This window comes from Sorex fumeus, unplaced genomic scaffold, assembly GCF_029834395.1.
Source record: "Sorex fumeus unplaced genomic scaffold, SorFum_2.1 ptg000098l, whole genome shotgun sequence".
In the NCBI taxonomy this organism is placed as follows: Eukaryota; Metazoa; Chordata; class Mammalia; order Eulipotyphla; family Soricidae; genus Sorex; species Sorex fumeus.
This window is the reverse complement of record NW_026606155.1, coordinates 67,606,469-67,627,952: the sequence shown is the minus strand read 5'-3', so window position 1 is coordinate 67,627,952 and position 21,484 is coordinate 67,606,469. Positions and strand designations below refer to the sequence as shown.

At 41.2% G+C, this 21,484-nt stretch overlaps 1 pseudogene; it reads left to right on the top strand.

The window, feature by feature from the left end:
* Positions 1 to 20,195: 20,195 nt before the first annotated feature.
* Positions 20,196 to 20,990, top strand: LOC130041869 (40S ribosomal protein S3a-like; annotated as a pseudogene).
* Positions 20,991 to 21,484: the final 494 nt, after the last annotated feature.

Sequence of the window (21,484 nt, the reverse complement as noted above, 5' to 3'; positions counted from 1 at the left end):
CTGGAGAAGGATAACTGGAGGTCTCTCTGGGCTTTCTGGTCAATCTCACTGGGGGTGGCGGGGCGGGGGGGGGGGGCGCTCGAACTGCAGTTTGGTATTCTTGGGGACCTGGGGACTTAAAAGAGTTAAAAAAAGGGCAGTGTCTAAGGATGGGCAAAACTCCCTCTGGTCTGACACCGTCCTCCAGGGTCTGGCCCATTAGTCCTGCACTACTGCAGACTGGAGAGCCCTTTGTCCAGCAGTGCTCCCCTGCAAGCAATTCATAAGACGGGGTGCTTTCTTTAAGGAAGAATGCCACATGCAGGCAAATAGCATTGCTGCTGCCAACCCCCCCCTGCATACCCATAACATAAGGGCAGCTGTCAGGGACAGAAGATCAGTGGAGCACAGGTCTCCAGCAGGCTACCATCCTGGACCCTTATCAAGATCAGGTTCGTGTCCTAGCGTTATCAGCCAGGCAGTGGCTTGAGGAGAGGGTCCCACTGAGGCTTCCCCAGGTAGAATGCGACAAAAGACAGGGGAAGAAGACCTCCCAACCTTTGTGACCTGGCAACCTAGGCCAGGTGAGCAGGATAAGGCCCTTCATCAGCTTACCTACATTAATTGGAGAGGGCTGAAGGCGTGTTTTCCAAATATAGTCGTATCAGAATTAAAGCAAATTGTCAGAACTTGTGCCTCCTGTAAACCCTTTTTACAAGTCCCGCCTCTGCAAGGGCCCAGTCAATTCACATGGGCTCAAGCCCAATACCCTTTGGCAAACTGATGTTACCCACCATACACCATTTGGCAAGCTGCAATATAGTTTTGTGAGTGTGGATATGTCCTCTAAGGCCTGCTGGGCTACTGCCCGCACTGAAGAAAGGGCAAAGCACGGCATCTCCCATTACCTACAGTACTTTGCCACGTTGGGGTTATCAGCTAGAGTTAAAACTGATAATGGCCCTTGCTTTACTAGTAAAACACTTCAGGACTTCCTGAAAAATGGGATATCAAGCATTCTACCAGTATCCCATACAACCCACAGGGTCAAACAATTGTAGTGCTATGTAATCAAACCTTGAAAACCCAGCTTTTAAAACAGAAAGGAGGAATTAGTCTCCTCCAGCAGTTAGGATTTGCACTCTTCACATTCAATATATTAATTTTTTCAAAAGACTCTCTCGTACTGGCAGTGGCAGCAGCAGGAGACACAACCAGAAATCCTGGTCTGATGGAGAGATCTCTCCACAGGGCAGTGGCGACGCCAAGACTCACTCATTACCTCTGGTCGAGGCTTTGGGTGTGTGTTCCCTATTTCTGAACCCCAACTTACCTGGGTGCCCTCAAGGGCCCTCAAACATGTAGATCCTGACAATACCCAGGGGTGTGATGATACCATTGAGCAGGATATGCCTTTTGTTTAATTTCTAGATGGCAGTCTCCTTCTGGATCATGACACTGTGGTCACTATGGATGCCACCGGACACTGGCTGTACAAAGTCACCTGGGAACTCAGTCAAGTGGGGAGCAACAGATTGGTGGTCTCAATCACAGAACAACATCCGGTTCTGACCTGGTTCCCCATGATCAAATTTGATCAAGAGCATATGTGGGATATGCCACTATGGATATCAAGGTTCAGGATCTAAAGTGGGGAACCAAAGGCATTATTTTTATGTGTGCCCAGGAACAGAAACTATGGGAAATGTGGAGGTATATCAGACTACTTTGTAAGAGCTGGGCTGGACTTATTGTTGCAGCAAGGGTGTTTGTGTGACACATTAGGGGAGGAATGTTGCTTTTATGCTTAGCACACTTGTGTCTGCCTTGGCTGGGTCATTCATTTTACTATTGCTACTTGTAACACTTAGGCCATTCATTGTAAATCACCTTGTTCAAATGTTAAGAACCAATTTGGGGCCGTGGTGATGCTCAGCCATGCAGTAGATAAACCTGCAGACCCTTGACCAGGAGATGTGGCATGGTTGCATATGGCCATGGAAGGAGTACGAGAAAGTGTAATATAGCTGCTACACTGGGAGAGACCCTAGGTTGGAGAACCAGAGATGGGTAAGACCTCAGATGAGGAAACCTTAGACAGGGCCTGACCCCTAAGGCTCACCCCTCAGTGTGAGGCTACCGGGTAGTTCTCGGCAGCTGGCTCCTACATAAAACAAAAAGGGGGAGATGTTGGGGTCTCAGTACCTGGCCTAAGACTTTGACTTTCCATTGTCAAGTAGATGTATACACCGGTAGTTGCTCACTGAGTTGAGATACAGCACAGAATGGAATTTTGAAGACCTTGTGAGATGATGCACTTTTCTTTCTTTAGAACAACCATAGATTTGCTTGAGTACTGAATGCCTTGTAGTCTTTGTACCAAATCCACTCTTGGATAGACACTTTGTGGTCCTGATAACTGCAGTGGTCTCAGGGAGTTTTATTTCCAGTTCCTTCCTCCAAATCTGGAGCAGAAGTGCCACACACTCTTAGTTCATCAGTCCACGGGCACAGATACTGACAGCATCTTCCTTGCCTTTTATGAGCTGCTCAGGGTGGAAGAGCTGCCGATAGGTGCTAGCATGAACCTTATCAATGATTGTTGGATACAGATCTACAAACACGGCCTGGGCACACGCTTGCCAGTGCCTGTATCAATGAAGGTGTTATAGGACTCATCTTCTCCCTTAATAATGGTCTTGTCACTGAGCATGTGGTCATCAGGCTGGATGCCGTTTTCCAGGCAGTAGAGCTCACCTTGCCAATTTGGAAACCAGCCTGGCCAATATGGAAAGAGATGCACTCACACATGATGAGACTTGCGGATCTAGGACAGGAGATGGAGGATCCCTGGAGTGGAGGGTCTACAGTGAGCAGACTACCAAGGAGTCAGCGCAAGAAGCAGTTAGTAACTATTACATCCCTCATCCTCAACCAGAGTGCGTACGTGTGTGGAAAGCTGAAGCAAGCCCCTGGGCCCCTATAAATAGGGCCGGCTCTTTCAGGGGCAGGGGATTTAATCTGGTACCCGAACAGGCACAGCGCGGACGTGGACAGCACGAACAACACTGCAGCAAGGAATGGCCCCCTGATAGCCCTGAATCCATGCAGTGAAATAGGCCACTTCATCAGTGATACCTGGCTGGTAATTCAGGTAGGGGAATGAACAGGTGTTCAAGCTCTGCCCCCTGATAATAAGGTAGATTATCAGAAGAGTCCTCCTTGAGTCAAGACTTTTTCAGTCAGCTCCCCCTTTTGTTTTCTCTTCTCCCCCTGCCTATGGGGTGCCTAGTATCTATCCTTTTTTTGGCATCTTGCCTCATTCTTGCTGTGTGTTCTTTCAACCCCTGTGTTCTTCTGCCATGGTGGATTTTAGCAGAAGTATTATGTATCCTAAACTTCTCAACCCCACTAAATATCATGGGCAACTCCATTCAGAAGGTGACTAACGCAGGTCTGAAAGCTGAAAGTTATCTGCTACAAAGCCAGGGCTAGAATTTTCTGTGGATAGGGAATCTAAGATTTGGAGCACTATCCGTGACGTGGATCCTTGGGTTATTACTGAAGACCTCTTCTCGTGGGACACCTTGAATCAGGTAGAAAAGCTTATAGTAGAAGGTGCCAAAAAGACAGTCAAGGGGCCCCCACCAAATTTGTATGTGGCAGTGGCAGCCTTAATGGCATGCTTCCAGGAGGAGAGAGTCTCTCCTGGTACTAGTCAGGCAGCCATTTTAGGGTTTCACTTCACCAATTGGGATATAGAGGATGGAATAGCTGAGGAGATTTTTGGGGGAGACATAACTGAAACCTCTTGCCCTGCCCTTCCAGAAGAAGCTTTATGACCTGAGACTGGAGAAGGATTACCGGAGGCCCCTCTGGGCCTTTTAGGTCAATCTCAATCCAGGGCGGGCTAGACCTGCAGTTTGGTGTCCTTGGGAACCAGGGGACTTGAAAGAGTTAAAGGTAGTGGCTGAGGATGGGCCCAACTCCCCTTGGGCTGATAACATTCTCCAGGGGCTAGCTCATCAGCCATGCACCACTGCAGACTGGAGAGCCCTTTGTTGAGCAGTGATCCCCAGCACCCCTTTTATAAGATGGGGCCCTTTAAGGAAGAATGCCACACGCAGGCAAATAGCACTGCTGTTACCCAACCTCCCATCCCCATAACATAAGGGCAGCTGTCAGGGATAGCAGATCAGTGGAGCACAGGCCTCCATCAGGCTACCATCCTGGACCCTTAGCGAGATCAGGTTCATGCCCCAGTGTTATCAGACTAGCGGTGGCTTGAGGAGGGTTCCACTAAGGCTCCCCAAGGTAAAATGTGACAAAAGATAGGGGTAGACCTGCTGACCTTTGTGACCTGGCAACCTAGGCCAGGTGAGCAGGCTGAGGCCCTACATCAACTTACCTAAATTAATAGGAGAGGGCTGAAGGCATGTTTTCCAAATATAGCCATATCAGAATTAAAGCAAATTGTCAGGACTTGTGCCTCTTAAAAATCCTTTTTACAAGTCCCGCCTCTGCAAGGGCCCAGAGTCAATTCACATGGGCTCAAGCCCAATACCCTTTGGCAAACTGATGTTAAACTGATGGAAAACCATCATACACTATTTGGCAAGCTACAATATATTTTTGTGAATGTGGATAAGTGCTCTAAGGCCTGTTGGGCTACTGCCCACATTGGAGAAAGGGCAAAGCATGGCATCTCCCATTACCTACAGTACTTTGCCACCTTGGGGTTACCATCTAGAATTAAAACTGATAATGGCCCTTGCTTTACTAGTAAAACACTTCCTGAAAAATGGGACATCCTACCAGTATGGGGCATACTGGTATCCCATGCAACCCACAAAACCAATTATAGAGTGATGTAATCAAACCTTGAAAATCCAGTTTTTAAAACAAAAAGGGGGAGTTAGTCCCAACCAGCAGTAAGGACTTGTACTCTTCACACTCAATATATTACATTTTTCAAAAGAAGACTCTCTCGCACACCTTTTCACTGGCAGTGGCAGCAGCAGGAGGCACGACCAGAAATCCTGGTGTGATGGAAAGATCTCTCCACAGGGCAATGGAGAGGCCCAGATCCACTCACTATCTCTGGTTGAGGCTTTGGGTATGTGTTCCCTATTTCTTAACCCCAACTTACTTGGGTGCCTGCAAAGGCCCTCAAATATGTAGATCCTGACAATACCCAGGGGTGTGATGACACCCTTGTGGAGGATATTCCTTCTGTTTAATTTCTAGATGGCAGTCCCCTTCTGGATCATGACACTTCTTGTGGTCGCTGTGGATGCCAACGGACACTGGCTGTACAAAGTTACCTGGGAACTTAGTCAAGTGGGGAGCGACAGATTGGTGGTCTCAATCACAGAACAACATCCAGTTCTGACCTGGTTCCTGATGATCTAGAGCATGAGTGGAATATGTCACTATGGATATCAAGGTCCAGGATCTAAAGTGGGGATCCAAAGGCATTATTTTTATGTGTGCCCAAGAACAATCAGACTACTTTTGTAAGAGCTGGGACTGGACTTATATTGTTGCAGCAAGGGGGTTTGTGTGCTGCATTAGGGGAGGTATGTTTTTATGCTTACCACACTTGTGTCTGCCTTGGCTGGATCATTCATTTTACCATTGCTACTTGTAACACTTGGGCCATGTTTGCAAATTGCCTTGTTCCGATGATAAGAACCTGATTTGGGGCCGTGGTGATGTTCAGCCATGCAGTAGATAAACTTGCAGACCCTTGACTAGGAGATGCGGCATGGGTGCTTTTGGCCATGGAAAGAGTGCAAGAAAGTGTAATATAGCTGCCACGCAGGGAGAGATGCTGGGTTGGAGAGCCAGAGATGGGTAAGACCTCAGAGGAGGCAACCTAAGACAGGCCCAGCCCCCTAAGGCCCTAGCATGAGGCTGCCGGGTGGCCCTTGGCAGCTGGCTTTTACATAAAACAAAAATGGGGAGATGTTGGGGTCTCAGTAGCCAGCCTGAGACTTTGACTAAATCCCCTGACCCTGAAAGAAAGAGCTGGCCCTGTTTACAGGGGCCCAAGGGCTTGCTTCAGCACTCCACACACATAGGCACTCTGATTGAAGATGAAGGATAAAATTGTTATGATCTGCCTGAGCTAATACACCTGGCCCTGAAAGCAGAAAATGTAAATCATTAACATCTGTACTCAGCCTGACAAGGTAAATGTGATAAACGTGGATTGTCCCCTGAAACGTACATATAAAAACCCCTGCGTGAGAGCTAATAAATGGATTGCTACTTGACCACCAGATTTTCCCCCTCCACATGGTTCTTTCTTGGTGGTGGTGGGAGTCCATGGTGCGTGGAGGGCCAGGGCAGAGGCTTCTCCCCTTCCCACTCCCTCTCCCATAGGGAGTAAGTCCGGTGACTAGGGGATCATACTCCAGTGTGTTGGGGTCGACTGGCCAGGATCCCGACAAAATCCCACCTTTGAGTGAATCTCCTCGTATCTGGAGTGCTGAATCTTTAGATGAAATCTTGTCCTTGAGTTAATCTGAAGGAGAGGCTTTACATCTCTTTATGATAATGTTCGCCCCACCTTTGCATCCCCACTCTTCATGATTTCTATATAACTATGCTGTAAGGGGTAAGAGGGAAGGAAATGTTGAAGATGTTGAAGACTAGATGTTGGGGTCAAAAAAGTTGGGACTAAATGCTGAAGACTAGATGCTGAAGATGAGCTGCTGAAAACTGCATGTTGTGTTGGAATCTCAGAAGCTAGCTTGAGACTTTGAACAAATACCCTACCCTTGGAAGCAAGAGCTGGCCCTGTTTTACAAAGGCCCGGGGGCTTGCTCCAGCACTCCCCACACTAGGCATCAGTTGAGGATGAGGGACATGACTGTGACCACCACCCATACTGATAACCAGGCCTCAAGAGCAGAATATACAAATCATTAGCTGACATCTGCACTGAGCCCTACCAGATAAAAGTGCTCTATGTGAGGATGCCCCCTTCCACAATGTATGCATAAGAACCCCTGTGTAGAGTCAAAGGAGAACTACTTGACCATCAGACTCTCCCCTTCTGAAGTTTTCTTTCTCGGTTTCTTTCTCCACAGCAGCTGCAGTGGCAGGAATTCCACGGTGAGCAGAGGGCCAGGGCAAAGCCTTCTCCCTTACCCACTCCCTCCCCTTTAGAGAATACATCCAGTGACTTTGGGGGATCATACGGCAGTTTGCCGGGGTCAACTGGTCAGGACCCCGACAGAGTTGGAGATTAAAATGTAGATGATGAGACATTGATGAAGAGAACAGAGACTTAAGGACTAGAAGGAGAACCAGATGACGACAATGACTAGAAGTGGAGGACTAAGAGACTATGTTGAGATGAGGAAGAAGAAATAACAAAGGAGAGGACTTTGAGGTCTATGAGGAGACTAGGATGATAGAACTCTCATGACTGAGACTACAAAAACTACAACTACACCTGCGTCATAAGAGAAATCTTATGACGCACTATGCTGGGGAGAAGAGAGAAAGTGAATGCCAAGAGCCTGGGGTCCAGTTTCAGTTCCTCCCTCCATTGCCTGTCCTTCGCCAGTTGTCCACTCCTGCTATATCTGGGCTGCGGAGGTGTCTCTTGGCCACCAAATGCTAAAGTCCCCTGTGCGGGCCCACAGCACCTTTTCTATTTGAAATTTATAATTCTAACCTTCACTTGTACTGTTATGTAGAAGTGAGATATATATATATATATATATATATATATATATATAATTTTGTTTTCTTTGGGTCACACCCAGCGATGCACAGGGGTTACTCCTGGTTCATGCACTCAGGAAGTACTCCTGGCCATGCTCAGGGGACCATATGGGATGCTGGGAATGGAACCCAGGTCGGCCCTTTGCAAGACAAACACCCTACCTGCTGTGCTATCACTCCAGCCCCTGTAGAAGTAATATTTACACATCATGACTTAAGATAAAGCTGGTAAGAAATCCATGATCACCTTCAGAGTCCATGTATGGTAATGGCCTTCTCTGGATTCTTAGATTGTCATCTTAAGGTTTCCTCCTCCCCTCCCCCCCTCCTCCCTCCCCTCTCCCCTCTCCTTCCACTCCATTTCTTCTTTCCTTCTCCCACCCCCACTTCCTTCCTCTTTCCCTCCTTTCTTCTTTTCTTTTAGGTTTTTGACCTATCATCTTGTTTATTTATCTGTTCATTGTATCAGTTCAAGGAATTCTAACTGAACGGAATTTGTCTTGATAACTGGGAAATCATCCTCCCATTTAGATCACATAAATTTACTTATCTTAATGCAAAGATGTATAGGAACATCTAGTGATCAGAGTAAAACTATTTAATGTATATTTCAAAAAGATCCTATCTAAGTATCATTTCTATGTAGACAATAGCATCAGATTATTATGAAATACAAGTTGCTCTACATCAATTAAAAACAAAGATAGGAGTTTTTCAATGTAATATTTGAAAAGATAAAAAATCCTAACTGTTAATAGTTATACCAATGTAATATTTAACACATAATGAAGTATGTATAATTCAAAATATTTTTAAAGTTTATGTTACAATCTGTTGAAATAATTCCTTAATGATAAAATAATGAGAAATTATAATTCACAGATACATTTTTGAATTTGGAAAATAAATATTTTTAAATTCAGTAATTCATAAAATGTAAGCTTATTAAAATTACGTTTTTAATAGAATTACTGATTAGAGGTCACCCCAAAAGCCTCTATCCCTCTCGGAAAGACTGGCAAGCTACCGAGAGTATTCTGCCCACACGGAAGAGCCTGGCAAGCTATCCGTTGTGTATTCGATATGCCAAAACCAGTAACTACAACTGGTCTCATTCACCTGACCCTGAAGGCTTTACCAACATGGCAGCACTGAGAAGGATGAGAAAGGAGAGGCTGACACAATCTCAAGGCCGAACTAGGCTGCCACAATGAAGGAAGACAAAAATGATCGTCTGTACTTTCAATGCATGTACGCTAGCATCAGATGCATCCATCGAGGACCTGATGTTACAAGTGCGAATGATCAAGTATGACATCATTGGTCTGACCGAGACAAGAAGGCACGAATCTCACCATGCCATTTTCGACACTGGAGAAGAATTGTTCCTCGGAACATGCGATAAACGAGGTGTCGGTGTCCTTGTCAACACAAACTTGGCCATGAGCATTGATTCATTCGAATGCCTAACAACCGAATCGGACGTTTACATTTGAATAGATGTGGCTCACTGCCTGCAATTTCTATCTTCGCTGTCTACGCACCAATATCTCATTATGATGAAAGAGAAATTGAGAAGTTCTACATGGAGCTGGAGAAGTTAAAAAAGAAGACCACACATTCTACAAGATCATTGTGGGTGATTTTAATGCCAAGATAGGACTGAGAAGATCAGCTGAAGAACTTCACATCGGGACCCATGGCCTAGAATGGAACGAACAGGGTGAGAGACTGTCTGAGTTCATCATGTCGACCAAGACCATCCATGGTAACTCACAGTTCCAGAAGGCAGGATCTAAACGTTGGACGTGGGAGTCTCCCGGTGGACGATTCCACAACGAAATAGACCACATCATATTCAATTGACGCTTTTGCCTGACCGATGTCACTGTTGTCCCAAAATTTTGAACGGGATCAGACCACTGTCTCCTTCATGCAAAATTCTACTTCACAGAGCGGGGAGGAAGGGCTGCAAAGTTCAAAAAGAGAACTCCCAGAACGACCACCAACTGGGAACTCTTTGGTACTATTGCGGCAACATGGGAAGATGCCATTGTTGACAACATTGACGAGGAATATGATTGACTGGTTCAGCACCTCCATGAATGTGTGAGGAACGCCAAGAGAGAGATAGCCACAAAAAATCACCTGTCTTCGAAAACTCTTGAGCTAATTCGCCAGCGTGGATTGGCACATGCCTCAGGCAACCGCAAGCTAATGTTCGAGCTCGCAAAGCAGTGCAGAGATGCGATCAAGGAAGACCTCAAAGAGAGAAGAGCAGAAGTACTGGTAGATGCGGCAGAAGCTGGGAAAAGTATTCGTAACGCCCGCCTGTCCTTCGCCAACTACAAGACCAAGATGACTGCCCTCCGACATCCTGATGGATCCATCACATCCTCCAGAACGGTAATGGAGAAGATTATCCATGACTTCTACTCAAATCTCTTCGATAGCCATGTCCTCTTGACGACATACCAAATTCCACAGGATGAATATGTCGTTCCCAACGTTCTTCCTTGTGAAATCCGACACGCCATTTTGTTGGTAAAGAAACAAACAGCACCCGGCCCAGACAAGGTCAGACCTGAACACCAGAAGAACCTAGTATCAGTACTCATCAATACACTGGCTCGGCTCTTCACAAGCTACCTGTCTGAATGCAAGTTTCCATCCCAGTAGAAAACCAGCAGGACCGTACTACTGTTCAAGAAGAGAGACATCTATGACATTGGCAACTATTGCCCGAACTGCCTATTGTCTGTCATCTACAAGTTGTTACTCGAGTCATCCTAAATAGGATTGGCAGAACACAAGATGAAGGACAACCATGTGAGCAAGCCAGGTTCCGCAAAGGATTTAGCACCATCGACCATATCCACACGATAACCAAGCTCATTGAGGTTTCTCGGGAGTTCAAAATGCCGCTCTGTTTAACGTTCATTGATTTAAAGAAGGCCTTTGATTCTGTTGAGACGGAAGCGGTCATTGAAGCCCTCGCCAATCAGGGCATTCAAGCCCAATACATCAAGATCCTCCGTGAGCTGTATTGCGGATTCACTACCAGGATCTCACCAGTCTACAAAGAAGTGATCGTTGATGTCAAGAGAGGGGTTCGGCAGGGTGATACTATTTCACCGAAACTCTTCAGTGCCACCCTCGAGAACATCATGCGATGACTGGAATGGGAAGGAATGAGAGTGAAGATAGATGGTCGGCAATTACACCACCTCCCCTTTGCTGATGACATTGTTTTAATAACACCAAACATCAGACAAGCGGCACAAATGCTGGCCGACTTTGACCATGAGTGTGGAAAGGTAGGACTACAGCTGAATCTTACAAAGACAATGTTTATGAGAAACAGCCTCGTTCCTGATGCCCCATTCACTCTCAACGGAACGACCACCTCCGAATGCAACAGCTATGTGTACCTATGTCAAGAAGTCAACATGACAAATGACCTGGCACCCGAGCTGTGCAGAGGAAGAGAGCGGCTTGGAACGCCTTCAAGAACGTCAAAGAAATAACTAAGAGGACGAAGAACCTCCACTCCGGGCACATCTCTTTGATTCCACTGTTCTTCCTGCATTAACATATGCCTCAGAGACCTGGGCCCTACACAAACAAGATGAGAACGCTATTCAGGTCTCCTAAAGAAGAATAGAAAGAGCTATGCTTGGAATATCAGGTTTTACTCAAATGAGAGAAAGAATCCAGAGTTCCGACATCCGTCAACAATCAAGAATCAGGGACGCTGTCTCATTTGCCAAGGTGTCAAAAATCAGATGGGCTGGTCACGTAATGAGATTTAAAGATGACCGCTGGACTAGAGCTGTTACTGACTGGATTCCATGGGATGTCAAAAAACCGCATGGCCGCCCACCTACCAGATGGTCAGACTTCTTCGTGAAGATCATGAACGATCATTTGAGGCTCTTCATGTTCCCGGAGCGAACAGATGCCATTGGGCTACACTGGCACGCGACAGGGACAAATGGAGACGTTACTGGCGCCTGCTCAAGCAAATCGACGACTAACGGGAAGTTAAGTGATTAAGATTAAGTGAATAGAATTACTTGTAGTTATAATTAATTAAATGTGTTAAAAGAACAAATCTTCAGAACCCAACTGCCTATTGAAATATAACAGTGTGCTAAGAGTGAGTTGTTAGAAATGAGTTATATTCAAATCAGTGAACCCGCAGTTGTGAGGACAGATGTAGAACTTCTGTAGTAGCCAACTCTGCTCAGGATGAGGGTTTCTGGCTAGAGTACTGTGTCTTTTGCTTCTGTGACAAAATAAATATTACTTCTTTCTATATATACCAGAATATGAGAAGTGTTGTAAGCACTAGTATAGAAAATGTCATATTTGAAGGAAAAGATTGATGAGAACACAGCCCTAAAGGTAGATTATAGACACTCAACAGTGAGTACATTACACTGAACCTTTTGTTCGGAAAGAAGCAGAGAATGTATGTAAGGGATCGCTTTTCCTCCTACAGGTGCTTAGAGAGTACTAAATGAGGGCTCACAAATGCTTGATCCAGTACCTGGTGGTCCTGAAAAATAGTGCATTTTATAGCAAAGGAAATATGAGATACTTGATCATGGGCTTTTGTGGCTCTCAGGAACTGCCAGCCTGATAAAGCATTGAGATGACATTTGCATGGCTTACCTGAGGTTTCTAGTTAAGGTGATACTCAAGGTAAAAATGCCATTTCCCAAGTAGGTAGAATTTGTGGATTTATTAGCTAAACTCTAAGAGACTGGTCCTATTTTGTATCATCTAAAGACAGAAAATTTGCTTCTTGTCACTGGAAATCTGACCTTGACAGAATTTAGCTTCTTATTTTAAAATGGAAATGTGTTTACCAGAGAAAAAAAGGAATTGTCTACAACTACTAATCAATTCCTCAGTATCCTTGTGCCAAGAGACCAATATACCTGGTAAAGATCATAGAATACTAGAAAGATTGTGATATTGATGAGGAATCATCATAGAGAATGACTGTATGTGGCAATAAGATTTTTTTTTTGGTATTCTTTGGTATTCTGTTGCTGTCTTATGATATAAATCAGAAAGGATTGCACATTTGATAATCAAGGTATTAAAGTACTTAAGGTTTGGACCACCCTATTAAGGTGTCTAAAAATGGGTGATAATAATAAGTGATATTATTAATCAGTTGATATTTCTATTAGTTGACAATATTAGGAATCTAAATGTATAGAGATCTAAAGTTTCAACAAGTACAAAAACATATTTATCTGTATTAATCAGGGATATTGGCAAGATGTTTCTTTTTTCTTCCTTGTCTGGTAACTGTATAATGCTGGCCCCATAAAATAACGTTTCAAACTATGTAAAAAAAGAAACCATAATATGAGATTTATACCCAAGAACAGTAGAAAACAAGGGAGGAGAGGATTGGTCCATGGTTGGAACCTCCCTCAAGTGCTGGGGGAGAAGGCAGTTGAGATAGAGAAGGGACAACTATGACAATGTGGGAATGCTCACTCTGGATAAGAACTACATGCTGAAAGTAGGTAAATGAACAAATATGTTGACCCCTCAGTACCGGTATTGTGAATAGTAATGCCTAAAGTGAGAGAGAAAGAGAAAGAGGAAAAGTGCCTGCCTTAGAGACAGGCTGAGGGGTAAGGGAGGGGCCTGGTGGTGGGACGGAAAATGGAGACATTGGTGGTGGGAAATGCACACTGGTGGGGGATGGATGTTGGAACATTTTAGAATTGAAACCCAACCATGAAGAGCTTTGTAACTGTATCTAACGGTAGCACTGTCCTCCTTTTGTTCATCGATTTACTTGAGTGGGTGACAGTAACGTTCCCATTGTGAGACTTGTTACAGTTTGGCATATTGAATACACCACGGGGAGCTTGCCAGGCTCTGCTGTGCGGGCGGGATACTCTTGGTAGCTTGCCGGGGTCTCCGAGAGGGACGGAGGAATGGAACTTGGCTGCGCGCAAGGCAAACGCCCTGCCTGCTTTATCTAACGGTAATTTAAAAAAAAAAAAAAGAGGTTTCAACTGTTTCCTTGTCTTCCAGCTGATGGGAGAGTTTAAGGATAGTGATAGATAGAGATAGATATATGTAACTTTTGACAAGATACATATTTATGTATGTACTTTTAATTTTGGTGTGGAGCAATAGCACAGCAGGTAGGGCGTTTTCCTTGCATGCGGCCAACCTGTTCAGCCAAGGTTCGATTCCTCCGCCCCTCTCAGGGAACCTGGCAAGCTACCGAGAGTATTTCGCCAACAAGGCAAAGCCTGGCAAGCTCCCTGTGACATACTCGATATGCCAAACACAGTAACAACAAGTCTCACAATGGAGACGTTACTGGGCCTGCTCAAGCAAATCGATGAACAACGGGAGGACAGTGCTACTTTTAATTTTGTTTTAGGGGCCACACAGCAGTATAAAGAATTTATCCTTGATTCTATGTTCAAGGGTCACTAGTGGCGGTGGTGCAGGGTGACCATATAAGGTGACAGGTTTGAAGCAGGATTGACCATGTGCAAGGCAAGTGTCTTAACCCCTGTATTAGTATATTTTCAGCCCTGTGTGTATACTTCTTTATAAACTGACTACTGAATGAGGAAAAGTAGAAGGTAAAAGTAGATTGTGATAGCATTTTCTCTTCAAGTGAAATAAAACCTCTTAAGTAAACTCACTTGATTTAAATATTAATTACCCAGAGAAAAACTACTTCCTCAGCTTCTGGTTCAAAACTCTTGTTCAAAGATAAGACAGTAGAAGTTTTGATTTGAACTGAATTTTTATTAATTGTAAATAAAATAACTAATGAGATGGTTAAAATATCACTGTCACTGTCCTCTCGTTGTTCATCGATTTGCTCTAGAAGGCACCAGACATGTCTCACAACAAATTGTGAGACTTGTTGTTACTGTTCTTGGCATATTGAATATGTCATAGGTAGCTTGCCAGGCTTTGCTGTGGGGGTGAGATGCTCTCGGTAGCTTGCCGGGCTCTCCAAGAGGGGCAGAAGAATCAAACCTCAGTTGGCCACGTGCAAGGCAGATGCTGTTAAAATATAGAGTAGATAAAACATTGCTTATCCATACCTTATATATCAGTTCTTAATAAGCCAATTTCACTGTTTATACAGTTATTAATTTTCATTATAAAATTAAATACATGTCAAAGCAAAAACATTCGTAAAATAAACCAAAAGTATACATCTTCAATATTTAAAGTTTAACAATGACTTTTCAACTATCGATATCCCTTTAATCTCTTCTTATTAAAAAAAATCGATCCTTGACCATGTGAGAATGAAAAGGAATTAAATCCAATTTTGTAAGAAACATTAAGAACTTTCTTTTTAAAAAGTCAAAACAAGCTTCTGAGCACTTTGTTATTGAATACTGTTGACTCATGGTGCTGTCATCTATAGTATATTAAAAGGAAGGTCCTAGCTTTTTCATACATGTCCAATAATGAAGTAATGTTCATTTGTATTGAATGTATTATATCTATTCAGATAATTTTGTTACATTCTTATTTTTATAGTAAACTATTACTGATGCAGATATTTAGCACTATAATATAATATTTTCAAATTAAAACCAATATTCTTGTTTTTGGATAATACACACTTTTATACCTTTACAGGTCTATTCAGATTTTCCCTTAAATTTTCTCTTTATTTTTACTAACTTTCATGCTTTTTATGTTACTTTTAAAATGTATTAGCATAGCATAGAATTATTCATCAATTTCTTTTTATCGCTGAAACGATAGCACAGCAGTAGGGTGTTTGCCTTACACGCAGCCAACATGGCCGACCCGAGTTCGATTCCTCTGCCCCTCTCAGAGAGCCCGGCAAGCTACCGAGAGTATCTCGCCCGCACGGCAGAGCCTGGCAAGCTACCCGTGACGTACTCGATATGCCAGACACAGTAACAACGAAGTCTCCAATGGAGACGTTACTGGGCCCGCTCGAGCAAATCGACGAAAAACGGGAGGGCCTTTTTTTTTCTTTTTAATTTATATACCTAACAAATAAAAATATATACATTTTCTAAATATATATATATATATTTGGTATAAAGTTGTTATGTATATTTTTTAATTTTAAACTTTATACAATTTCAGTTTAGCTTAATCTACATATGTGTAGGTGTCACCATTTCTACAACAAATAAATTTTAAGAGAAGATAGTTTGGGTGGAAGCTATAATCTGGTGGGTAGGGCACACGTTTTACACTCAGTTGACTGGAATTTGGTATCCAGCACCACTTATTGGCATAGGTGTGCTCTGTCAGGAGTGATCCTTACTTGCAGAGCCAGGATTAAGCCCCAAGCAATAGGAGTGTGCTAAATAAACAAACAGAGAATTGTTTATTATTTAGCACTTGCTTTTTCTTAGGAATCAAGCATTCAAAAACAAACAAAATGAAAAAGAAAAAGTTTGCACTTTAAGAATAATGAATTTCAGGAACTGGGAGATAGCTCAAAGGGCTAGAGGACGTGTTCTCCATGTCTAAAACCCAAGATCCTAGCCCCAGTACCACACAGTCTCCCAACTACCAGTGGGAGTGATCTTTAACCATGTGAGAATGAAAAGGAATTAAATCCAATTTTGTAAGAAACATTAAAAACTTTCTTAAATGTTCCTAGCACTAAAAATAAAAATAAACATATGCATAAACAAAATAAATAATAGTTGACTTTTAGGTTTTGTTTTTTGGGTTGTACCCAGTGGTATTTAGGGACTACTTCTGAACTTTCAGTAGTCACAACCGGTGATGTTCAGGGGACCATGCAGTTTTGGGGTTCAAAACAGCCTTCTCCCCGCTGGGCATGCATTCTGGCCCCATGAGCTATTTCTCCTCAAAAGATTAACTTGAAAAAAGAGTTGTAAACACACACACTCATACATACACTCATAATAAAGATACTCTATTATTTTTTATTCCCTGACAATATTTTAAAAAACGTGGTTTTCTATGGTGTGACATTTCTTTTTGAATGAATTACTTTCCCAAAATACTTACAAATTTTAGCTATTAAACTAAGAGGATAAAAATAAAATCCACAATATCAACATCCAAATGTCATAATCCCTTTTATAGTATGAAGAAAAAGACAATTCTTTTTACAATTTAAAATTAGACTGTTTAGAAGGAATTCTGAAGTAAAGTGTTGAATAATTAACACTGCAAACTATCAAATTCTTTTTGCCGAGCTTATTTCACAGTTTTGCTTCAGTGTTCACCAGCTGTAGAGGAGGCAATTCAAACTCACTAAATTAATCCCAGCTGTAGCGCCCGTAACACAATTAACACGTTTAAAAGTGATAAATATATGTTAAAAAAAACACAACAATTTGGGGTCAATTTAGAATGAACTGTCAGAAAATAGAAGATTGCCTAAATCCTTTTCATTTTTGGTCCATTAATTGTAAATTCCCATAATCAATGAGGATTTGAGGAAAAGCTATAAAGTACTGAATTATTAATTCAAATATATGTGCTCTATTTTATTCAAGGTGAATCGTCTAACTTTTCAGGGTATTTATTCATTTTTGCAATATTGTAGAGAAAGAGATTAAATATGGCAATTGGAATGCCTCTAGCATACCTTTATCAAATGGTATAGATAGTATGCATGGCTGCTATGTTAAGTTCTGTGTCAGTTATTCACATACTAAATGATTTGTATGTTTTATGATTTTTACAGTAAAACTTAAATGAACCAAAATTCTGGAAATGGCGGTCTGATGACCTATTCATATGGAATTTATAGCAATCTCCTGCTTCTCCTTTTCATTTCAATCCAACATCCCTGGAATGTCTTTGATAGCATTTAGTTTAGAAAAAATACATTTTTATTGATTTATTTGCTTATTTGGGGTCAAAGTTTGTCAGTTTTCAGGGCTTACTCTTGGCTCTTCACTGAGGGATCATGCCTGCCAGGCTCAGTGAACCATATGTGATGACAAGGATTGACCCAAGGTCAGCTGCATGCAAGGCAAGTACAACCTTACCTGCCGAACTCTCTCTCTGGCCCTAAATTATACATCCAGATACACTCAGAATTCTAAGTAAAAGAATAGATATTGTACTTTTTCTTCTAAAAATTAGTTGTGAAGTCTATTGTGCATTTGTCATTCTCCAATTTTAAGCCAGTTTTACCATTTCATCTTTATAATCAATAATTATAAATGTGTTACTGTTTATATTTTTAAACTTGAAGAGTCAACCTCATAATATATATATACATATATATACATATATATGTCTAAGATTAAGTAGCAAGCAAGCATTTACTAATAAACCTTCACTACAGTCTTTTTTAAAGCTCAGTGTTGTTCAGTGTTGCAAAATTTTTACAACCGTATCACTCAGTGTAAGCTGCCCTATAAAATAAGTGAAAAATACATTTGAAACTGTGGTGTCAGTTTTTATTTGCTATAACTTAGAAACTCCATTTATTATGATCGTGGTTTGTTCATATTGGTAGGGTTGAATTAGAGATTTTGGCATAAGAGATGTCTAGTGATCAAATAAATATAAAGGATCAACTCCTCCTTCCCACCCATTTTCTGAAATAGCAGCACGGTAACTCACTGAAACTAGAAATTTAGGGAAAATACAGATCAATTACTGAGAGCAATAGACTATCATAAGAAAAAATGAAGTTTTAAAGTCTAACAAATATGATTTTAAAGTTGGCATTGAAGAAATAATAAGAAAATAATGCTTACTACTGTAATTCTGCAAATAATAAATTTAACTATCTTGCTCAATTTAAATTCAAAGTGGAAATTTCCAAGAAGTCTATAGGAAGAGGAAAAATTCTTTGAAAGCCTGATAAAATAATATGAGAGTACAAAGTGATTTTAACACGATATAGAGATAGTTTTTAGGAGATAAAATTAAGGAAATTTAGTAGGAATCATTCATGGTCTACAACTATAAGAAAAAGCATTTGGCTGATCACATAAATTTGCTCAAATCCATGAATAAAGTAAGTACTCTAACAAAATGAAAGAGTCTATTTGTCTTTAAAAATTATATGAGAAGGAAAATATGTGTACTAAATAGAATTTTTAACTCATCAGATTCAAAAGAAGAAAACAGCATACATAGTGTTAAAAACTTTATACATATAGGATTTTTATAATTTAAAATCTTTACATATGGCCGACCCAGGTTCGATTCCTCCGCCCCTCTCAGAGAACCTGGCAAGCTAACGAGAGTACTTTGCTCACATTGCAAAGCCTGGCAAGCTGCCTATGGTGTATTCAATATGCCAAACACAGTAACAAGTCTCACAATGGAGACATTACTGGGCCCGCTCAAGCAAATTGATGAACTATGGGAGGACAGTGCTAAATGTGTGCTAGACATTTTCTTTAAATTTCTTATACTTCTGATTGTAGGAAGGACATGATACTATTTATTTATTTTCATTTCTTTATTTTTTAATTTTTATTAGTGAGACATCATGAGGTACAGTTGTAGGCTTACAAATTTTTGTGCCTGAGTTTCAATTATACAATGATCAAATACCCATATATCATATAACTTTAGAAATGCTGAGTGTCTTCATAGGGTTGTCCACTAGATGAACTACAGAACTGAGAAACTCTTCATTTCAAAGGTTATTCAATTCTACTTTTTTTTGTGGGGGGGATCACACCCGGGGAAGCTCAGGGGTTACTCCTGGCTCTGCACTCAGGAATTACTCCTGATGGTGCTCAGGAGACCATATGGGGTGCTGGGATTCAAACCCAGGTTGGCAAATGCCCTACCCACTTTGCTATTGCTCCAAACCCCTATGTTCAATTCTACTTTTATATAATTTTCCATGATATTAACTTATTAAAAATAAAGATGTACAGCAAACAGTGTGCCTATTTTGGGCAAATAATTCTAAAATCTATAAAATTTTAAAAAGACTTATTAGCTTGCACCATATCATTTACAATTATTTTTACAACATTCTCCAAACATTTTGAGTTTCTTTTAGTGCTTCTTCCTTCTCATTATTTGAAACCACATTGTTTTAGCATCTGTACTACTTTTTAATTTACAGTCAGGATTTTGCCAAATGCTATTATTTTCCATATACTTACAATAAAAAAAACATTGTCAAATATATGTCACTAAAAGACATCTTGGTTTCTTCTGTGTTGTAGCAATACCAATTAAGCTGCTATACACATCTTGTACAGGATATTCCTTAGACATATGTTTTAGGTTCCTTGGAGTAAATGTCATGTAATATGTTTATCATATGGTATATGATCATGCTTTGTTTATTAAGAAACTGTCGAACTTCCAAATTTGTTATACTACTTTGCATCTCCACAAGAAATGGATAAGAACTTCCCCTTCTTCATGCTCTTATCAGCAAATAGTATTTACATTGTTTTTGCTTTTGTCTTATTAAGATTAGATTTGGCTCTCTGAGCGGCACCATGGCAGTCAGCAAAAACAAGCGCCTTACCAAAGGCGGCAAAAAAGGGAACCAAGAAGAAAGCAGTTGATCCATTTTCTAAGAAAGACTGGTATGAAGTGAAAGCATTCGCAATGTTTAATATAAGAAATATTGGGAAAATGCTTCTCAATAGAACCCATGGAACCAAAATTGCATCCGATGGTCTCAAGGGTTGTGTTTTTGAAGTGAGCCTTGCTATCTGCAGAACGATGAGGTCACTTTTAGGAAATTCAAGCTGGTTACGGAGGATGTTCAGGGCAAAAATTGCCTGACAAACTTCCATGGCATGGACCTCACCCGTGACAAAATGTGCTCCATGGTCAAAAAATGGCAGACCGTGATTGAGGCTCATGTTAATTTCAAGACTACCGATGGTTATTTGCTTCGTTTATTCTGTGTTGGTTTCACTAAGAAGTGCAATAACCAGATTTAGAAGACTTCTTATGCTCAGCATCAGCAGGTTCACCAGATTCGGAAGAAGATGTTGGAGATTATGACTCGAGAGGTGCAGACAAATGACTTAAAAGAGGTGGTCAATAAATTGATTCCAGACAGCATTGGGAAAGACATAGAAAAGGCTCGGGCAGTCTATTTACCCATTCCATACTGTCTTTGTTAGAAAAGTAAATATGCTGAAGAAACCTAAGTTTGAATTGGGAAAACTCATGGAGCTTCATGGTGAAGGTAGTAGTTCTGGAAAAGCTACTGGAGATGAGACAGCACTAAATTTGAACAGGCTGATGGGTATGAACCACCAGTTCAAGAATCTGTTTAAAATTCAGATGTTCATTGGTAACAAATAAAAGTTTTATTTCTGGTGAAAAAAAAAGAAGTATATAGTAGAATATCATTATTTAATTTGTAATCCCCTTAGGCCTTCTGATGTTAGACATCTTTTTATACATTTATTTGCTATATCTTATCATATTTTCTAAGATGCCTGGCTATTTGTCACATTTATAAGCTGACCACACATTTTATACTTTAGTTTCAAAAATTATTTCTATATTTTAAGCAATAATTCATTATCAGTTATGTCTTTGGAAACATTTTCTGCCATTTTCTGCCAGTCTATAGTGTATCATCTTGTTTACTTCACAGTGACATTCTTAGAACAGTAGTTTTTATATCTAATAAAGATCATGTTAAATATTTTAGAACATATATTAGGCATTTTAGATACATATATAAATTATATATGTGATATATATATATAGGTATTAAAGAAAGCCTAATATTTTTAGGCTTTTTCTAGTGTTACTTTATAGG